Consider the following 22096-nt stretch of genomic DNA (forward strand, 5'->3'; position numbering starts at 1 on the left):
TACTTGTTTACTCTGGCCTTTGGCTGAGTTAAGTCACTGTATTTTGGATTTATACTGTATTACTCTTCTCATGTGTATTGCTTATTTGTTCATTTATTATACTGCTTTGCTTGTATTGCTCGTTGTATTGCTGACTTTTATCCTGTAAAGCACTTTGGCTGGCCTCCGGCCTTTAAAGGTGCTATATAAATAAAGCTGACATTGACATTGACATTGACATTGACATTGACATTGACAAACATCTACCTTTATACTGAAGGAGCTTTAATACAAACATCTACCTTTATTTTGAAAGAGCTTTAACAGAAACATCTACCTTTATTTTGAAAGAGCTTTAACACAAACATCTACCTCTATTTTGAAGGAGCTTAACACAGACATCTACCTTTATTTTGAAGGAGCTTTAATACAAACATCTACCTTTATTTTGAAAGAGCTTTAACACAAACATCTACCTTTATTTTGAAGGAGCTTTAATTCAAACATCTACCTTTATTTTGAAGGAGCTTTAATACAAACATCTACCTTTATTTTGAAAGAGCTTTAACACAAACATCTACCTTTATTTTGAAGGAGCTTTAATTCAAACATCTACCTTTATACTGAAGGAGCTTTAATACAAACATCTACCTTTATTTTGAAGGAGCTTAACACAGACATCTACCTTTATTTTGAAGGAGCTTTAATACAAACATCTACCTTTATTTTGAAGGAGCTTAACACAGACATCTACCTTTATTTTGAAGGAGCTTTAATACAAACATCTACCTTTATTTTGAAGGAGCTTTAATACAAACATCTACCTTTATTTTGAAGGAGCTTTAATACAAACATCTACCTTTATTTTGAAGGGGACACTAGGTACCTGTCTGTCTGTCCAGACTGGGGGACAGAGGACACTTTGTACCTGTCTACCATAAGTTAGTGCCACTTAAAGCAGATATCAGTGGAATGTTTTTTTTAATATAAGTCCTAAATAGTCCTATTTTCCGTCAGCAATCACTTACATGAAGTATTTCAGCCTAAACACGAGTCTCTCCGTCACTCTGCTCTGCTGTAACCCGAGGAGAAAATTTTCCTTGTGGGATACAAGTGTTATCCAATGAGGAGAGAGAACGGCATGAAGGGCTGTGTGTGCAGCCAAGGGATGCGCGTGAATGTGGTGACGTAGCACGAGGACCAATTGATGCCTGACAAGGGCGGGGGCTGCTAACTCATGGTGCGTTCAAAGAAACTCGTACTTTGTGTTTTTCCTTCCTGTGAAGTCATACCAGTTCGATCTGGTACGAGTTCACGGGTCGGAAGTTACGAGTGGCCGTTATAGGGAACTTTCACAGACAACAGGATGGTAAAAACACGAGCTACGGGTTACCTGGAACGCTACCAAGTCGTAGTTGTGACTTGAAGCTGTAACTTACGGTTTCAAAAGCCTGCCTTGAACGCAGCATTAGCCGAAACGGCCGTGAAGCTGATATCTGCTTTAAGATTACAAGTAAAGCATACTTAATCAAGATATCTTTTTTAACTCAAAATATTTAGTCAACATTAATTAAAATTTTTGATGTAATCAGTTTCAACAATTTTTTTGAGTTAACTGAACTTATTAGGGTTTACAGTGTAAGAGGTCTAATGTTTTTTTTAATCATTGCTGTTCCATATATGCATTATTGACAAAGTTTTTCTGAAGAATTTTTTTATTGAGACCGGTTACTTTCATAATGGTCAATAACATATTCAAACCAACTCAGTCATGTTATAAGTCAATATCAATCTAAGATGATTTAACAGTACTTCATTCAACACAGTAGCCAGGTTAAAAGTAGTAGACAGAGAACAGCAGTGCCACACAAACTTATCAAATATCAAAATCTTTATTTTCACCTTGAAAGAGATAACACATTTCATCAGAGGCAACAAGGAAAAGAAACTTACAAACTGTAGTAAACATATAACAACATTTCATATCAAAAAAGAAACTTAGAACAGCCATACAAATTTCATCCAAGGCAATTAGGTAAAAACAACATATCATATCAAAAAGAGACTAGGGTTAGGGTTAGGGTAACCCTATCTATCTATCTATCTATCTATCTATCTATCTATCTATCTATCTATCTATCTATCTATCTATCTATCTATCTATCTATCTATCTATCTATCTATCTATCTACGCTAAGCCTTTTGCCAGACCAGTGCAGAGGCAGAAAATGTCTCTTTTTCTCCACGTTTCTGTCTGCCTCAGACTGCGGGGCCCCTATCGCCGTGGTAACCACCTGGAGTTGCCGTGGTAACCAGGCCAGAGCTCGTTAACTTCATAAACAATCCACCTAGCTGGATTAAATGTTTGTAAACACAGACACACAGCTGCTCCGCCAGAAATGAAGCGGTGGTTCTACTCAGTGGAGCAGCAGAAGTAACAGGATGCAGAGCACTGAGCAGCATATTATTTCTGTTCTAATCAGCAGAAAACCATGGAAAACAGCTGCTCTGGGGATTACTTTTCACTAATAAGATTGAACATTACTGTTGGTTGTATTTTGTGAATGGAATATTTATTTATTTATTTATTCTCTCTCCTCCCTCTCTCTCTCTGACCTGATATGAATTGATTCTCTGGTTTATATATTGATCAAAATTATGTTTCAAATGAATTATTTCACTCGTACGCTGTGTAATAGGCGGGATAATGTTCAGTAAGTTATTGATTAAATGCACTGACACTAGTGAAACTATCAATTGCACCTACCAAACAGATACACTGAGTGGAGCGGGCGACCGGTCCAAGATGGCGGCCCCACCGCTCGTCAGCGCCAATAGGCCCAGCGTTCGATGCGGCGTCTACTCTTTATATGTCTATGGTCACACACACACACACACACACACACACACACACACACACACACACACACACACACACACACACACACACACACACACACACACACACACACACACACAGGTAACCTAATGTGATTACAGCTCCTCCATATCAGTGCTTATAGAAAGATGATCATGTGTCTGTCTGATCAGCTCTGTCTTGACCTTAAGATCGTTAACACAAACATCTACCTTTATTTTGAAGGAGCATTAACACAAACATCTACTTTTATACTGAAGGAGTTTTAATACAAACATCTACCTTTATTTTGAAGGAGCTTTAAAGCAGAAGTGAGTGGTCCGGTCGTTTTCGCTAATGCTGCGTTCCAGGCAGGCTTTTGAAATCGTAAATTACAGCTTCAAGTCACAACTTACGACTTTGTAGCGTTTCAGGCAACCCACTCGTGTTTTTCCGACCTGTTTTACTGGTGAAAGTCACTATAACGGCCACTCGTAACTTCCGACCGGTGAACTCGTACCAGATCGAACTGGTACCACTTCACGGTCGGAAAAATACGAGTTTCCTTGAACGCACCATAACAGTCCTCGTCGCTACGTCACCACATTCACCGCGTTCCTTGGCTGCACACACAGCCCTGCATGCCGTTCTCTCTCCTCATTGGATAAAAACTGTAGGATACGATAAATGTTTTCTCCTCGGCTCAGAGCAGAGCAGAGGGACTGAGAGACCCGTGTTTCAATCCAAACACTCTATGTAAGTGATTGCTGTCGGAAGATATAACTATTTAAGACTTATATTAACACAAATATATCACTCACTTCTGCTTTAATACAAACATCTACCTTTATACTGTATGGAGCTTTAACACAAACATATACCTTTATTTTGAAGGAGCTTTAATACAAACATCTACCTTTATACTGAAGGAGCTTTAATACAAACATCTACCTTTATTTTGAAGGAGCTTTAGTACAAACATCTACCTTTATTTTGAAGGAGCTTTAATACAAACATCTACCTTTATTTTGAAAGAGCTTTAACACAAACATCTACCTTTATTTTGAAGGAGCTTTAATACAAACATCTACCTTTATTTTGAAGGAGCTTTAACACAAACATCTACCTTTATTTTGAAGGAGCTTAACACAGACATCTACCTTTATTTTGAAAGAGCTTTAATACAAACATCTACCTTTATACTGTATGGAGCTTTAAGTCAAACATCTACCTTTATTCTGAAGGAGCTTAACACAAACATCTACCTTTATTTTGAAGGAGCTTTAACACAAACATCTACCTTTATTTTGAAGGAGCTTTAACACAAACATCTACTTGTATTTTGAAGGAGCTTTAATACAAACATCTACCTTTAAACTGAAGGAGCTTTAATACAAACATCTACCTTTATTTTGAAAGAGCTTTAACAGAAACATCTACCTTTATTTTGAAAGAGCTTTAACACAAACATCTACCTTTATTTTGAAGGAGCTTTAACACAAACATCTACCATTATTTTGAAGGAGCTTAACACAGACATCTACCTTTATTTTGAAGGAGCTTTAATACAAACATCTACCTTTATTTTGAAGGAGCTTTAATACATACATCTACCTTTTTTTTGAAGGAGCTTTAATACAAACATCTACCTTTATTTTGAAGGAGCTTTAACACAAACATCTACCTTTATTTTGAAGGAGCTTTAATTCAAACATCTACCTTTATACTGAAGGAGCTTTAACACAAACATCTACCTTTATTTTGAAGGAGCTTTAATTCAAACATCTACCTTTATTTTGAAGGAGCTTTAACACAAACATCTACCTTTATACTGTATGGAGCTTTAATTCAAACATCTACCTTTATTCTGAAGGAGCTTAACACAAACATCTACCTTTATTTTGAAGGAGCTTTAACACAAACATCTACCTTTATTTTGAAGGAGCTTTAACACAAACATCTATTTGTATTTTGAAGGAGCTTTAATACAAACATCTACCTTTATTTTGAAGGAGCTTTAATACAAACATCTACCTTTATTTTGAAGGAGCTTTAATACAAACATCTACCTTTATTTTGAAAGAGCTTTAACACAAACATCTACCTTTATTTTGAAGGAGCTTTAATACAAACATCTACCTTTATTTTGAAGGAGCTTTAACACAAACATCTACCTTTATTTTGAAGGAGCTTAACACAGACATCTACCTTTATTTTGAAAGAGCTTTAATACAAACATCTACCTTTATACTGTATGGAGCTTTAAGTCAAACATCTACCTTTATTCTGAAGGAGCTTAACACAAACATCTACCTTTATTTTGAAGGAGCTTTAACACAAACATCTACCTTTATTTTGAAAGAGCTTTAACACAAACATCTACCTTTATTTTGAAGGAGCTTTAATACAAACAAACTTCTTTATTTTGAAGGAGCTTTAATACAAACATCTACCTTTATTTTGAAAGAGCTTTAACACAAACATCTACCTTTATTTTGAAGGAGCTTTAACACAAACATCTACCTTTATACTGTATGGAGCTTTAAGTCAAACATCTACCTTTATTCTGAAGGAGCTTAACACAAACATCTACCTTTATTTTGAAGGAGCTTTAACACAAACATCTACCTTTATTTTGAAGGAGCTTTAACACAAACATCTACTTGTATTTTGAAGGAGCTTTAATACAAACATCTACCTTTAAACTGAAAGAGCTTTAATACAAACATCTACCTTTATTTTGAAAGAGCTTTAACAGAAACATCTACCTTTATTTTGAAAGAGCTTTAACACAAACATCTACCTTTATTTTGAAGGAGCTTTAACACAAACATCTACCATTATTTTGAAGGAGCTTAACACAGACATCTACCTTTATTTTGAAGGAGCTTTAATACAAACATCTACCTTTATTTTGAAGGAGCTTTAATACAAACATCTACCTTTTTTTTGAAGGAGCTTTAATACAAACATCTACCTTTATTTTGAAGGAGCTTTAACACAAACATCTACCTTTATTTTGAAGGAGCTTTAATTCAAACATCTACCTTAATACTGAAGGAGCTTTAACACAAACATCTACCTTTATTTTGAAGGAGCTTAACACAGACATCTACCTTTATTTTGAAAGAGCTTTAATACAAACATCTACCTTTATACTGTATGGAGCTTTAAGTCAAACATCTACCTTTATTCTGAAGGAGCTTAACACAAACATCTACCTTTATTTTGAAGGAGCTTTAACACAAACATCTACCTTTATTTTGAAAGAGCTTTAACACAAACATCTACCTTTATTTTGAAGGAGCTTTAATACAAACAAACTTCTTTATTTTGAAGGAGCTTTAATACAAACATCTACCTTTATTTTGAAAGAGCTTTAACACAAACATCTACCTTTATTTTGAAGGAGCTTTAACACAAACATCTACCTTTATACTGTATGGAGCTTTAATTCAAACATCTACCTTTATTCTGAAGGAGCTTAACACAAACATCTACCTTTATTTTGAAGGAGCTTTAACACAAACATCTACCTTTATTTTGAAGGAGCTTTAACACAAACATCTACTTGTATTTTGAAGGAGCTTTAATACAAACATCTACCTTTAAACTGAAAGAGCTTTAATACAAACATCTACCTTTATTTTGAAAGAGCTTTAACAGAAACATCTACCTTTATTTTGAAATAGCTTTAACACAAACATCTACCTTTATTTTGAAGGAGCTTTAACACAAACATCTACCATTATTTTGAAGGAGCTTAACACAGACATCTACCTTTATTTTGAAGGAGCTTTAATACAAACATCTACCTTTATTTTGAAGGAGCTTTAATACAAACATCTACCTTTTTTTTGAAGGAGCTTTAATACAAACATCTACCTTTATTTTGAAGGAGCTTTAACACAAACATCTACCTTTATTTTGAAGGAGCTTTAATTCAAACATCTACCTTTATACTGAAGGAGCTTTAACACAAACATCTACCTTTATTTTGAAGGAGCTTTAATTCAAACATCTACCTTTATTTTGAAGGAGCTTTAACACAAACATCTACCTTTATACTGTATGGAGCTTTAATTCAAACATCTACCTTTATTCTGAAGGAGCTTAACACAAACATCTACCTTTATTTTGAAGGAGCTTTAACACAAACATCTACCTTTATTTTGAAGGAGCTTTAACACAAACATCTACTTGTATTTTGAAGGAGCTTTAATACAAACATCTACCTTTATTTTGAAGGAGCTTTAATACAAACATCTACCTTTATTTTGAAGGAGCTTTAATACAAACATCTACCTTTATTTTGAAAGAGCTTTAACACAAACATCTACCTTTATTTTGAAGGAGCTTTAATACAAACATCTACCTTTATTTTGAAGGAGCTTTAACACAAACATCTACCTTTATTTTGAAGGAGCTTAACACAGACATCTACCTTTATTTTGAAAGAGCTTTAATACAAACATCTACCTTTATACTGTATGGAGCTTTAAGTCAAACATCTACCTTTATTCTGAAGGAGCTTAACACAAACATCTACCTTTATTTTGAAGGAGCTTTAACACAAACATCTACCTTTATTTTGAAAGAGCTTTAACACAAACATCTACCTTTATTTTGAAGGAGCTTTAATACAAACAAACTTCTTTATTTTGAAGGAGCTTTAATACAAACATCTACCTTTATTTTGAAAGAGCTTTAACACAAACATCTACCTTTATTTTGAAGGAGCTTTAACACAAACATCTACCTTTATACTGTATGGAGCTTTAAGTCAAACATCTACCTTTATTCTGAAGGAGCTTAACACAAACATCTACCTTTATTTTGAAGGAGCTTTAACACAAACATCTTCCTTTATTTTGAAGGAGCTTTAACACAAACATCTACTTGTATTTTGAAGGAGCTTTAATACAAACATCTACCTTTAAACTGAAAGAGCTTTAATACAAACATCTACCTTTATTTTGAAAGAGCTTTAACAGAAACATCTACCTTTATTTTGAAAGAGCTTTAACACAAACATCTACCTTTATTTTGAAGGAGCTTTAACACAAACATCTACCATTATTTTGAAGGAGCTTAACACAGACATCTACCTTTATTTTGAAGGAGCTTTAATACAAACATCTACCTTTATTTTGAAGGAGCTTTAATACAAACATCTACCTTTTTTTTGAAGGAGCTTTAATACAAACATCTACCTTTATTTTGAAGGAGCTTTAACACAAACATCTACCTTTATTTTGAAGGAGCTTTAATTCAAACATCTACCTTTATACTGAAGGAGCTTTAACACAAACATCTACCTTTATTTTGAAGGAGCTTTAATTCAAACATCTACCTTTATTTTGAAGGAGCTTTAACACAAACATCTACCTTTATACTGTATGGAGCTTTAATTCAAACATCTACCTTTATTCTGAAGGAGCTTAACACAAACATCTACCTTTATTTTGAAGGAGCTTTAACACAAACATCTACCTTTATTTTGAAGGAGCTTTAACACAAACATCTACTTGTATTTTGAAGGAGCTTTAATACAAACATCTACCTTTATTTTGAAGGAGCTTTAATACAAACATCTACCTTTATTTTGAAAGAGCTTTAACACAAACATCTACCTTTATTTTGAAGGAGCTTTAATACAAACATCTACCTTTATTTTGAAAGAGCTTTAACACAAACATCTACCTTTATTTTGAAGGAGCTTTAATACAAACATCTACCTTTATTTTGAAGGAGCTTTAACACAAACATCTACCTTTATACTGTATGGAGCTTTAATTCAAACATCTACCTTTATTCTGAAGGAGCTTAACACAAACATCTACCTTTATTTTGAAGGAGCTTTAACACAAACATCTACCTTTATTTTGAAGGAGCTTTAACACAAACATCTACTTGTATTTTGAAGGAGCTTTAATACAAACATCTACCTTTATTTTGAAGGAGCTTTAATACAAACATCTACCTTTATTTTGAAGGAGCTTTAATTCAAACATTTACCTTTATTTTGAAGGAGCTTTAATACAAACATCTACCTTTATTTTGAAGGAGCTTTAATACAAACATCTACCTTTATTTTGAAGGAGCTTTAATTCAAACATCTACCTTTATACTGAAGGAGCTTTAATACAAACATCTACCTTTATTTTGAAAGAGCTTTAACAGAAACATCTACCTTTATTTTGAAAGAGCTTTAACACAAACATCTACCTTTATTTTGAAGGAGCTTTAACACAAACATCTACCTTTATTTTGAAGGAGCTTAACACAGACATCTACCTTTATTTTGAAGGAGCTTTAATACAAACATCTACCTTTATTTTGAAGGAGCTTTAATACAAACATCTACCTTTATTTTGAAGGAGCTTTAACACAAACATCTACCTTTATTTTGAAGGAGCTTTAACACAAACATCTACTTGTATTTTGAAGGAGCTTTAACACAAACATCTACCTTTATTTTGAAGGAGCTTTAATACAAACATCTACCTTTATTTTGAAAGAGCTTTAACACAAACATCTACCTTTATTTTGAAGGAGCTTTAATACAAACATCTACCTTTATTTTGAAGGAGCTTTAACACAAACATCTACCTTTATACTGTATGGAGCTTTAATTCAAACATGTACCTTTATTCTGAAGGAGCTTAACACAAACATCTACCTTTATTTTGAAGGAGCTTTAACACAAACATCTACCTTTATTTTGAAGGAGCTTTAACACAAACATCTACTTGTATTTTGAAGGAGCTTTAATACAAACATCTACCTTTATTTTGAAGGAGCTTAACACAAACATCTACCTTTATTTTGAAGGAGCTTTAACACAAACATCTACCTTTATTTTGAAGGAGCTTTAACACAAACATCTACTTGTATTTTGAAGGAGCTTTAATACAAACATCTACCTTTATTTTGAAGGAGCTTTAATTCAAACATCTACCTTTATTTTGAAGGAGCTTTAATACAAACATCTACCTTTATTTTGAAGGAGCTTTAATACAAACATCTACCTTTATACTGTATGGAGCTTTAACACAAACATCTACCTTTATTTTGAAGGAGCTTTAACACAAACATCTACCTTTATATACTGAAGGAGCTTTAATACAAACATCTACCTTTATTTTGAAGGGGACACTAGGTACCTGTCTGTCTGTCCAGACTGGGGGACAGAGGACACTAGGTACCTGTCTGTCTGTCCAGACTGGGGGACAGAGGACACTTTGTACCTGTCTACCATAAGTTAGTGCCACTTAAGATTACAAGTAAAGCATCCTTAATCAAGATATCTTTTTTAACTCAAAATATCTAGTCAACATTAATTAAAATTTTTGATGTAATCAGTTTCAACAATTTTTTTGAGTTAACTGAACTTATTAGGGTTTACAGTGTAAGAGGTCTAATGTTTTTTTTAATCATTGCTGTTCCATATATGCATTATTGACAAAGTTTTTCTGAAGAATTTTTTTATTGAGACCGGTTACTTTCATAATGGTCAATAACATATTCAAACCAACTCAGTCATGTTATAAGTCAATATCAATCTAAGATGATTTAACAGTACTTCATTCAACACAGTAGCCAGGTTAAAAGTAGTAGACAGAGAACAGCAGTGCCACACAAACTTATCAAATATCAAAATCTTTATTTTCACCTTGAAAGAGATAACACATTTCATCAGAGGCAACAAGGAAAAGAAACTTACAAACTGTAGTAAACATATAACAACATTTCATATCAAAAAAGAAACTTAGAACAGCCATACAAATTTCATCCAAGGCAATTAGGTAAAACCAACATATCATATCAAAAAGAGACTAGGGTTAGGGTTAGGGTTAGGGTAACCCTATCTATCTATCTATCTATCTATCTATCTATCTATCTATCTATCTATCTATCTATCTATCTATCTATCTATCTATCTATCTATCTATCTATCTACGCTAAGCCTTTTGCCAGACCAGTGCAGAGGCAGAAAATGTCTCTTTTTCTCCACGTTTCTGTCTGCCTCAGACTGCGGGGCCCCTATCGCCGTGGTAACCACCTGGAGTTGCCGTGGTAACCAGGCCAGAGCTCGTTAACTTCATAAACAATCCACCTAGCTGGATTAAATGTTTGTAAACACAGACACACAGCTGCTCCGCCAGAAATGAAGCGGTGGTTCTACTCAGTGGAGCAGCAGAAGTAACAGGATGCAGAGCACTGAGCAGCATATTATTTCTGTTCTAATCAGCAGAAAACCATGGAAAACAGCTGCTCTGGGGATTACTTTTCACTAATAAGATTGAACATTACTATTGGTTGTATTTTGTGAATGGAATATTTATTTATTTATTTATTCTCTCCTCCCTCTCTCTCTCTGACCTGATATGAATTGATTCTCTGGTTTATATATTGATCAAAATTATGTTTCAAATGAATTATTTCACTCGTACGCTGTGTAATAGGCGGGATAATGTTCAGTAAGTTATTGATTAAATGCACTGACACTAGTGAAACTATCAATTGCACCTACCAATAGGCCCAGCGTTCGATGCGGCGACTACTCTTTATATGTCTATGGTCACACACACACACACACACACACACACACACACACACACACACACACACACACACACACACACACACACACACACACACACACACACACACACACACACACACACAGGTAACCTAATGTGATTACAGCTCCTCCATATCAGTGCTTATAGAAAGATGATCATGTGTCTGTCTGATCAGCTCTGTCTTGACCTTAAGATCATTAACACAAACATCTACCTTTATTTTGAAGGAGCTTTAACACAAACATCTACTTTTATACTGAAGGAGTTTTAATACAAACATCTACCTTTATTTTGAAGGAGCTTTAATACAAACATCTACCTTTATTTTGAAGGAGCTTTAAAGCAGAAGTGAGTGGTCCGGTCGTTTTCGCTAATGCTGCGTTCCAGGCAGGCTTTTGAAATCGTAAATTACAGCTTCAAGTCACAACTTACGACTTTGTAGCGTTTCAGGCAACCCACTCGTGTTTTTCCGACCTGTTTTACCGGTGAAAGTCACTATAACGGCCATTCGTAACTTCCGACCGGTGAACTCGTACCAGATCGAACTGGTACCACTTCACGGTCGGAAAAATACGAGTTTCCTTGAACGCACCATAACAGTCCTCGTCGCTACGTCACCACATTCACGGCGTTCCTTGGCTGCACACACAGCCCTGCATGCCGTTCTCTCTCCTCATTGGATAAAAACTGTAGGATACGATAAATGTTTTCTCCTCGGCTCAGAGCAGAGCAGAGGGACTGAGAGACCCGTGTTTCAGTCCAAACACTCTATGTAAGTGATTGCTGTCGGAAGATATAACTATTTAAGACTTATATTAACACAAATATATCACTCACTTCTGCTTTAATACAAACATCTACCTTTATACTGTATGGAGCTTTAACACAAACATATACCTTTATTTTGAAGGAGTTTTAATACAAACACTCTACCTTTATACTGAAGGAGCTTTAATACAAACATCTACCTTTATTTTGAAGGAGCTTTAATACAAACATCTACCTTTATTTTGAAAGAGCTTTAACACAAACATCTACCTTTATTTTGAAGGAGCTTTAATACAAACATATACCTTTATTTTGAAGGAGCTTTAATACAAACATCTACCTTTATACTGTATGGAGCTTTAACACAAACATATACCTTTATTTTGAAGGAGCTTTAATACAAACATCTACCTTTATACTGAAGGAGCTTTAATACAAACATCTACCTTTATTTTAAAGGAGCTTTAATTCAAACATCTACCTTTATACTGAAGGAGCTTTAATACAAACATCTACCTTTATTTTGAAGGAGCTTTAATTCAAACATCTACCTTTATACTGAAGGAGCTTTAATACAAACATCTACCTTTATTTTGAAGGAGCTTTAATTCAAACATCTACCTTTATACTGAAGGAGCTTTAATACAAACATCTACCTTTATTTTGAAAGAGCTTTAACAGAAACATCTACCTTTATTTTGAAAGAGCTTTAACACAAACATCTACCTTTATTTTGAAGGAGCTTTAACACAAACATCTACCTTTATTTTGAAGGAGCTTAACACAGACATCTACCTTTATTTTGAAGGAGCTTTAATACAAACATCTACCTTTATTTTGAAGGAGCTTAGGTCTACAGGTTGCTTCTATCATGACTGTTGCTTCTATCATGACTGTTGCTTCTATCATGACTCTCTGCTTCTATCATGACTGTTGTTTCTATCATGACTGTTGCTTCTATCATGACTGTTGCTTCTATCATGACCGTTGCTTCTATCATGACTGTCTGCTTCTATCATGACTCTCTGCTTCTATCATGACTGTTGCTTCTATCGTGACTGTTGCTTCTATCATGACTCTCTGCTTCTATCATGACTGTTGCTTCTATCATGACTTGCTTCTATCATGACTGTTGCTTCTATCATGACTGTTGCTTCTATCGTGACTGTTGCTTCTATCATGACTCTCTGCTTCTATCATGACTGTTGCTTCTATCATGACTGTTGCTTCTATCATGACTCTCTGCTTCTATCATGACTGTTGCTTCTATCATGACTGTTGCTTCTTTCATGACTGTTACTTCTATCATGACTGTTGCTTCTATCATGACTGTTGCTTCTATCATGACTGTTGCTTCTATCATGACTGTCTGCTTCTATCATGACTCTCTGCTTCTATCATGACTGTTGCTTCTATCATGACTGTTGCTTCTTTCATGACTGTTGCTTCTATCATGACTGTCTGCTTCTATCATGACTGTTGCTTCTATCATGACTGTTGCTTCTATCATGACTGTTGCTTCTTTCATGACTGTTGCTTCTATCATGACTGTCTGCTTCTATCATGACTGTTGCTTCTATCATGACTCTCTGCTTCTATCATGACTGTCGCTTCTATCATGACTGTTGCTTCTATCATGACTGTTACTTCTATCATGACTGTTGCTTCTATCATGACTGTTGTTTCTATCATGACTGTTGCTTCTATCATGACTGTCTGCTTCTATCATGACTGTTGCTTCTATCATGACTGCTTCTATCATGACTGTTGCTTCTATCATGACTGTCTGCTTCTATCATGACTCTCTGCTTCTATCATGACTGTTGCTTCTATCATGACTGTTGCTTCTTTCATGACTGTTGCTTCTATCATGACTCTCTGCTTCTATCATGACTGTTGCTTCTATCATGACTGTTGCTTCTTTCATGACTGTTGCTTCTATCATGACTGTCTGCTTCTATCATGACTGTTGCTTCTATCATGACTCTCTGCTTCTATCATGACTGTCGCTTCTATCATGACTGTTGCTTCTATCATGACTGTTACTTCTATCATGACTGTTGCTTCTATCTGTCATGACTGTTGCTTCTATCATGACCGTTGCTTCTATCATGACTGTTGCTTCTATCGTGACTGTTGCTTCTATCATGACTGTTGCTTCTATCATGACTGTTGTTTCTATCATGACTGTTGCTTCTATCATGACTGTCTGCTTCTATCATGACTGTCTGCTTCTATCATGACTGCTTCTATCATGACTGTTGCTTCTATCATGACTGTTGCTTCTATCATGACTGTTGCTTCTATCATGACTGTTGCTTCTATCATGACTGTTGCTTCTATCATGACTGTTGTTTCTATCATGACTGTTGCTTCTATCATGACTGTTGCTTCTTTCATGACTGTTACTTCTATCATGACTGTTGCTTCTATCATGACTGTTGCTTCTATCATGACTGTTGCTTCTATCATGACTGTCTGCTTCTATCATGACTCTCTGCTTCTATCATGACTGTTGCTTCTATCATGACTGTTGCTTCTTTCATGACTGTTGCTTCTATCATGACTGTCTGCTTCTATCATGACTGTTGCTTCTATCATGACTGTTGCTTCTATCATGACTGTTGCTTCTATCATGACTGTTGCTTCTATCATGACTGTTGCTTCTATCATGACTGTTGCTTCTATCATGACTGTTGTTTCTATCATGACTGTTGCTTCTATCATGACTGTTGCTTCTATCATGACTGTCTGCTTCTATCATGACTCTCTGCTTCTATCATGACTGTTGCTTCTATCATGACTGTTGCTTCTTTCATGACTGTTGCTTCTATCATGACTGTTGCTTCTATCATGACTGTTGCTTCTATCATGACTGTTGCTTCTATCATGACTGTCTGCTTCTATCATGACTCTCTGCTTCTATCATGACTGTTGCTTCTATCATGACTGTTGCTTCTATCATGACTGTTGCTTCTATCATGACTGTTGCTTCTATCATGACTGTTGCTTCTATCATGACTGTTGCTTCTATCATGACTGTTGCTTCTATCATGACTCTCTGCTTCTATCATGACTGTCGCTTCTATCATGACTGTTGCTTCTATCATGACTGTTACTTCTATCATGACTGTTGCTTCTATCATGACTGTTGCTTCTATCATGACTGTTGCTTCTATCATGACTGTCTGCTTCTATCATGACTCTCTGCTTCTATCATGACTGTTGCTTCTATCATGACTGTTGCTTCTTTCATGACTGTTGCTTCTATCATGACTCTCTGCTTCTATCATGACTGTTGCTTCTATCATGACTGTTGCTTCTTTCATGACTGTTGCTTCTATCATGACTGTCTGCTTCTATCATGACTGTTGCTTCTATCATGACTGTTGCTTCTATCATGACTGTTGCTTCTATCATGACTGTTGCTTCTATCATGACTGTTGCTTCTATCATGACTGTTGCTTCTATCATGACTGTTGTTTCTATCATGACTGTTGCTTCTATCATGACTGTTGCTTCTATCATGACTGTCTGCTTCTATCATGACTCTCTGCTTCTATCATGACTGTTGCTTCTATCATGACTGTTGCTTCTTTCATGACTGTTGCTTCTATCATGACTGTTGCTTCTATCATGACTGTTGCTTCTATCATGACTGTTGCTTCTATCATGACTGTCTGCTTCTATCATGACTCTCTGCTTCTATCATGACTGTTGCTTCTATCATGACTGTTGCTTCTATCATGACTGTTGCTTCTATCATGACTGTTGCTTCTATCATGACTGTTGCTTCTATCATGACTGTTGCTTCTATCATGACTGTTGCTTCTATCATGACTCTCTGCTTCTATCATGACTGTCGCTTCTATCATGACTGTTGCTTCTATCATGACTGTTACTTCTATCATGACTGTTGCTTCTATCATGACTGTTGCTTCTATCATGACTGTTGCTTCTATCATGACTGTCTGCTTCTATCATGACTCTCTGCTTCTATCATGACTGTTGCTTCTATCATGACTGTTGCTTCTTTCATGACTGTTGCTTCTATCATGACTCTCTGCTTCTATCATGACTGTTGCTTCTATCATGACTGTTGCTTCTTTCATGACTGTTGCTTCTATCATGACTGTCTGCTTCTATCATGACTGTTGCTTCTATCATGACTCTCTGCTTCTATCATGACTGTCGCTTCTATCATGACTGTTGCTTCTATCATGACTGTTACTTCTATCATGACTGTTGCTTCTATCTGTCATGACTGTTGCTTCTATCATGACCGTTGCTTCTATCATGACTGTTGCTTCTATCGTGACTGTTGCTTCTATCATGACTGTTGCTTCTATCATGACTGTTGTTTCTATCATGACTGTTGCTTCTATCATGACTGTCTGCTTCTATCATGACTGTCTGCTTCTATCATGACTGCTTCTATCATGACTGTTGCTTCTATCATGACTGTTGCTTCTATCATGACTGTTGTTTCTATCATGACTGTCTGCTTCTATCATGACTGTCTGCTTCTATCATGACTGCTTCTATCATGACTGTTGCTTCTATCATGACTGTTGTTTCTATCATGACTGTTGCTTCTATCATGACTGTTGCTTCTTTCATGACTGTTACTTCTATCATGACTGTTGCTTCTATCATGACTGTTGCTTCTATCATGACTGTTGCTTCTATCATGACTGTCTGCTTCTATCATGACTCTCTGCTTCTATCATGACTGTTGCTTCTATCATGACTGTTGCTTCTTTCATGACTGTTGCTTCTATCATGACTGTCTGCTTCTATCATGACTGTTGCTTCTATCATGACTGTTGCTTCTTTCATGACTGTTGCTTCTATCATGACTGTCTGCTTCTATCATGACTGTTGCTTCTATCATGACTCTCTGCTTCTATCATGACTGTCGCTTCTATCATGACTGTTGCTTCTATCATGACTGTTGCTTCTATCATGACTGTTGCTTCTATCATGACTGTTGCTTCTATCATGACTGTTGCTTCTATCATGACTGTCTGCTTCTATCATGACTCTCTGCTTCTATCATGACTGTTGCTTCTATCATGACTGTTGCTTCTTTCATGACTGTTGCTTCTATCATGACTCTCTGCTTCTATCATGACTGTTGCTTCTATCATGACTGTTGCTTCTTTCATGACTGTTGCTTCTATCATGACTGTTACTTCTATCATGACTGTTGCTTCTATCATGACTGTTGCTTCTATCATGACTGTTGCTTCTATCATGACTGTCTGCTTCTATCATGACTCTCTGCTTCTATCATGACTGTTGCTTCTATCATGACTGTTGCTTCTTTCATGACTGTTGCTTCTATCATGACTCTCTGCTTCTATCATGACTGTTGCTTCTATCATGACTGTTGCTTCTTTCATGACTGTTGCTTCTATCATGACTGTCTGCTTCTATCATGACTGTTGCTTCTATCATGACTCTCTGCTTCTATCATGACTGTCGCTTCTATCATGACTGTTGCTTCTATCATGACTGTTACTTCTATCATGACTGTTGCTTCTATCTGTCATGACTGTTGCTTCTATCATGACCGTTGCTTCTATCATGACTGTTGCTTCTATCGTGACTGTTGCTTCTATCATGACTGTTGCTTCTATCATGACTGTTGTTTCTATCATGACTGTTGCTTCTATCATGACTGTCTGCTTCTATCATGACTGTCTGCTTCTATCATGACTGCTTCTATCATGACTGTTGCTTCTATCATGACTGTTGCTTCTATCATGACTGTTGTTTCTATCATGACTGTCTGCTTCTATCATGACTGTCTGCTTCTATCATGACTGCTTCTATCATGACTGTTGCTTCTTTCATGACTGTTACTTCTATCATGACTGTTGCTTCTATCATGACTGTTGCTTCTATCATGACTGTTGCTTCTATCATGACTGTCTGCTTCTATCATGACTCTCTGCTTCTATCATGACTGTTGCTTCTATCATGACTGTTGCTTCTTTCATGACTGTTGCTTCTATCATGACTGTCTGCTTCTATCATGACTGTTGCTTCTATCATGACTGTTGCTTCTTTCATGACTGTTGCTTCTATCATGACTGTCTGCTTCTATCATGACTGTTGCTTCTATCATGACTCTCTGCTTCTATCATGACTGTCGCTTCTATCATGACTGTTGCTTCTATCATGACTGTTACTTCTATCATGACTGTTGCTTCTATCATGACTGTTGCTTCTATCATGACTGTTGCTTCTATCATGACTGTCTGCTTCTATCATGACTCTCTGCTTCTATCATGACTGTTGCTTCTATCATGACTGTTGCTTCTTTCATGACTGTTGCTTCTATCATGACTCTCTGCTTCTATCATGACTGTTGCTTCTATCATGACTGTTGCTTCTATCATGACTGTAGCTTCTATCATGACTGTTGTTTCTATCATGACTGTCTGCTTCTATCATGACTGTCTGCTTCTATCATGACTGCTTCTATCATGACTGTTGCTTCTATCATGACTGTTGTTTCTATCATGACTGTTGCTTCTATCATGACTGTTGCTTCTATCATGACTGTCTGCTTCTATCATGACTCTCTGCTTCTATCATGACTGCTTCTATCATGACTGTTGTTTCTATCATGACTGTCTGCTTCTATCATGACTGTTGCTTCTATCATGACTGTTGTTTCTATCATGACTGTTGCTTCTATCATGACTGTTGCTTCTATCATGACTGTCTGCTTCTATCATGACTCTCTGCTTCTATCATGACTGCTTCTATCATGACTGTTGCTTCTATCATGACTGTCTGCTTCTATCATGACTGCTTCTATCATGACTGTTGTTTCTATCATGACTGTCTGCTTCTATCATGACTGTCTGCTTCTATCATGACTCTCTGCTTCTATCATGACTGCTTCTATCATGACTGTTGCTTCTATCATGACTGACTGCTTCTATCATGACTGCTTCTATCATGACTGCTTCTATCATGACTGTTGCTTCTATCATGACTGCTTCTATCATGACTGTTGCTTCTATCATGACTGTTGCTTCTATCATGACTGTTGCTTCTATCATGACTGTCTGCTTCTATCATGACTGTTGCTTCTATCATGACTGTTGCTTCTATCATGACTGTTGCTTCTATCATGACTGTTGCTTCTATCATGACTCTCTGCTTCTATCATGACTGTTGCTTCTATCATGACTCTCTGCTTCTATCATGACTGCTTCTATCATGACTGTTGCTTCTATCATGACTGTTGCTTCTATCATGACTGTCTGCTTCTATCATGACTGTTGCTTCTATCATGACTGTCTGCTTCTATCATGACTGCTTCTATCATGACTGTTGCTTCTATCATGACTGTTGTTTCTATCATGACTGTTGCTTCTATCATGACTGTTGCTTCTATCATGACTGTCTGCTTCTATCATGACTGTCTGCTTCTATCATGACTGCTTCTATCATGACTGTTGCTTCTATCATGACTGTTGTTTCTATCATGACTGTTGCTTCTATCATGACTGTTGTTTCTATCATGACTGTTGCTTCTATCATGACTGTCTGCTTCTATCATGACTGTTGTTTCTATCATGACTGTTGCTTCTATCATGACTGTTGCTTCTATCATGACTGTTGCTTCTATCATGACTGTTGCTTCTATCATGACTGTTGTTTCTATCATGACTGTTGCTTCTATCATGACTGTCTGCTTCTATCATGACTGTTACTTCTATCATGACCGTTGCTTCTATCATGACTGTCGCTTCTATCATGACTGTCTGCTTCTATCATGACTGTTGCTTCTATCGTGACTGTTGCTTCTATCATGACTGTTGCTTCTATCATGACTGTTGCTTCTATCATGACTCTCTGCTTCTATCATGACTGTTGCTTCTATCATGACTGTTGCTTCTATCATGACTGTTGCTTCTATCATGACTGTCTGCTTCTATCATGACTGTTGCTTCTATCATGACTGTTGCTTCTATCATGACTGTTACTTCTATCATGACTGTTGCTTCTATCATGACTGTCTGCTTCTATCATGACTGCTTCTATCTATCATGACTGTTGCTTCTATCATGACTGTTGCTTCTATCATGACTGTCGCTTCTATCATGACTGTTGCTTCTATCATGACTGTTGCTTCTATCATGACTGTCTGCTTCTATCATGACTGCTTCTATCTATCATGACTGTTGCTTCTATCATGACTGTTGCTTCTATCATGACTGTCGCTTCTATCATGACTGTCGCTTCTATCATGACTGTCGCTTCTATCATGACTGTTGCTTCTATCATGACTGTTGCTTCTATCATGACTGTTACTTCTATCATGACTGTTGCTTCTATCTGTCATGACTGTTGCTTCTATCATGACCGTTGCTTCTATCATGACTGTTGCTTCTATCGTGACTGTTGTTTCTATCATGACTGTCTGCTTCTATCATGACTGTCTGCTTCTATCATGACTGCTTCTATCATGACTGTTGCTTCTATCATGACTGTTGTTTCTATCATGACTGTTGCTTCTATCATGACTGTTGCTTCTTTCATGACTGTTACTTCTATCATGACTGTTGCTTCTATCATGACTGTTGCTTCTATCATGACTGTTGCTTCTATCATGACTGTCTGCTTCTATCATGACTCTCTGCTTCTATCATGACTGTTGCTTCTATCATGACTGTTGCTTCTTTCATGACTGTTGCTTCTATCATGACTGTCTGCTTCTATCATGACTGTTGCTTCTATCATGACTGTTGCTTCTTTCATGACTGTTGCTTCTATCATGACTGTCTGCTTCTATCATGACTGTTGCTTCTATCATGACTCTCTGCTTCTATCATGACTGTCGCTTCTATCATGACTGTTGCTTCTATCATGACTGTTACTTCTATCATGACTGTTGCTTCTATCATGACTGTTGCTTCTATCATGACTGTTGCTTCTATCATGACTGTCTGCTTCTATCATGACTCTCTGCTTCTATCATGACTGTTGCTTCTATCATGACTGTTGCTTCTTTCATGACTGTTGCTTCTATCATGACTCTCTGCTTCTATCATGACTGTTGCTTCTATCATGACTGTTGCTTCTTTCATGACTGTTGCTTCTATCATGACTGTTACTTCTATCATGACTGTTGCTTCTATCATGACTGTTGCTTCTATCATGACTGTTGCTTCTATCATGACTGTCTGCTTCTATCATGACTCTCTGCTTCTATCATGACTGTTGCTTCTATCATGACTGTTGCTTCTTTCATGACTGTTGCTTCTATCATGACTCTCTGCTTCTATCATGACTGTTGCTTCTATCATGACTGTTGCTTCTTTCATGACTGTTGCTTCTATCATGACTGTCTGCTTCTATCATGACTGTTGCTTCTATCATGACTCTCTGCTTCTATCATGACTGTCGCTTCTATCATGACTGTTGCTTCTATCATGACTGTTACTTCTATCATGACTGTTGCTTCTATCTGTCATGACTGTTGCTTCTATCATGACCGTTGCTTCTATCATGACTGTTGCTTCTATCGTGACTGTTGCTTCTATCATGACTGTTGCTTCTATCATGACTGTTGTTTCTATCATGACTGTTGCTTCTATCATGACTGTCTGCTTCTATCATGACTGTCTGCTTCTATCATGACTGCTTCTATCATGACTGTTGCTTCTATCATGACTGTTGCTTCTATCATGACTGTTGTTTCTATCATGACTGTCTGCTTCTATCATGACTGTCTGCTTCTATCATGACTGCTTCTATCATGACTGTTGCTTCTTTCATGACTGTTACTTCTATCATGACTGTTGCTTCTATCATGACTGTTGCTTCTATCATGACTGTTGCTTCTATCATGACTGTCTGCTTCTATCATGACTCTCTG

The sequence above is a fragment of the Trachurus trachurus genome, assembly GCF_905171665.1.
Source record: "Trachurus trachurus genome assembly, chromosome: 12".
Lineage (NCBI taxonomy): Eukaryota > Metazoa > Chordata > Actinopteri > Carangiformes > Carangidae > Trachurus > Trachurus trachurus.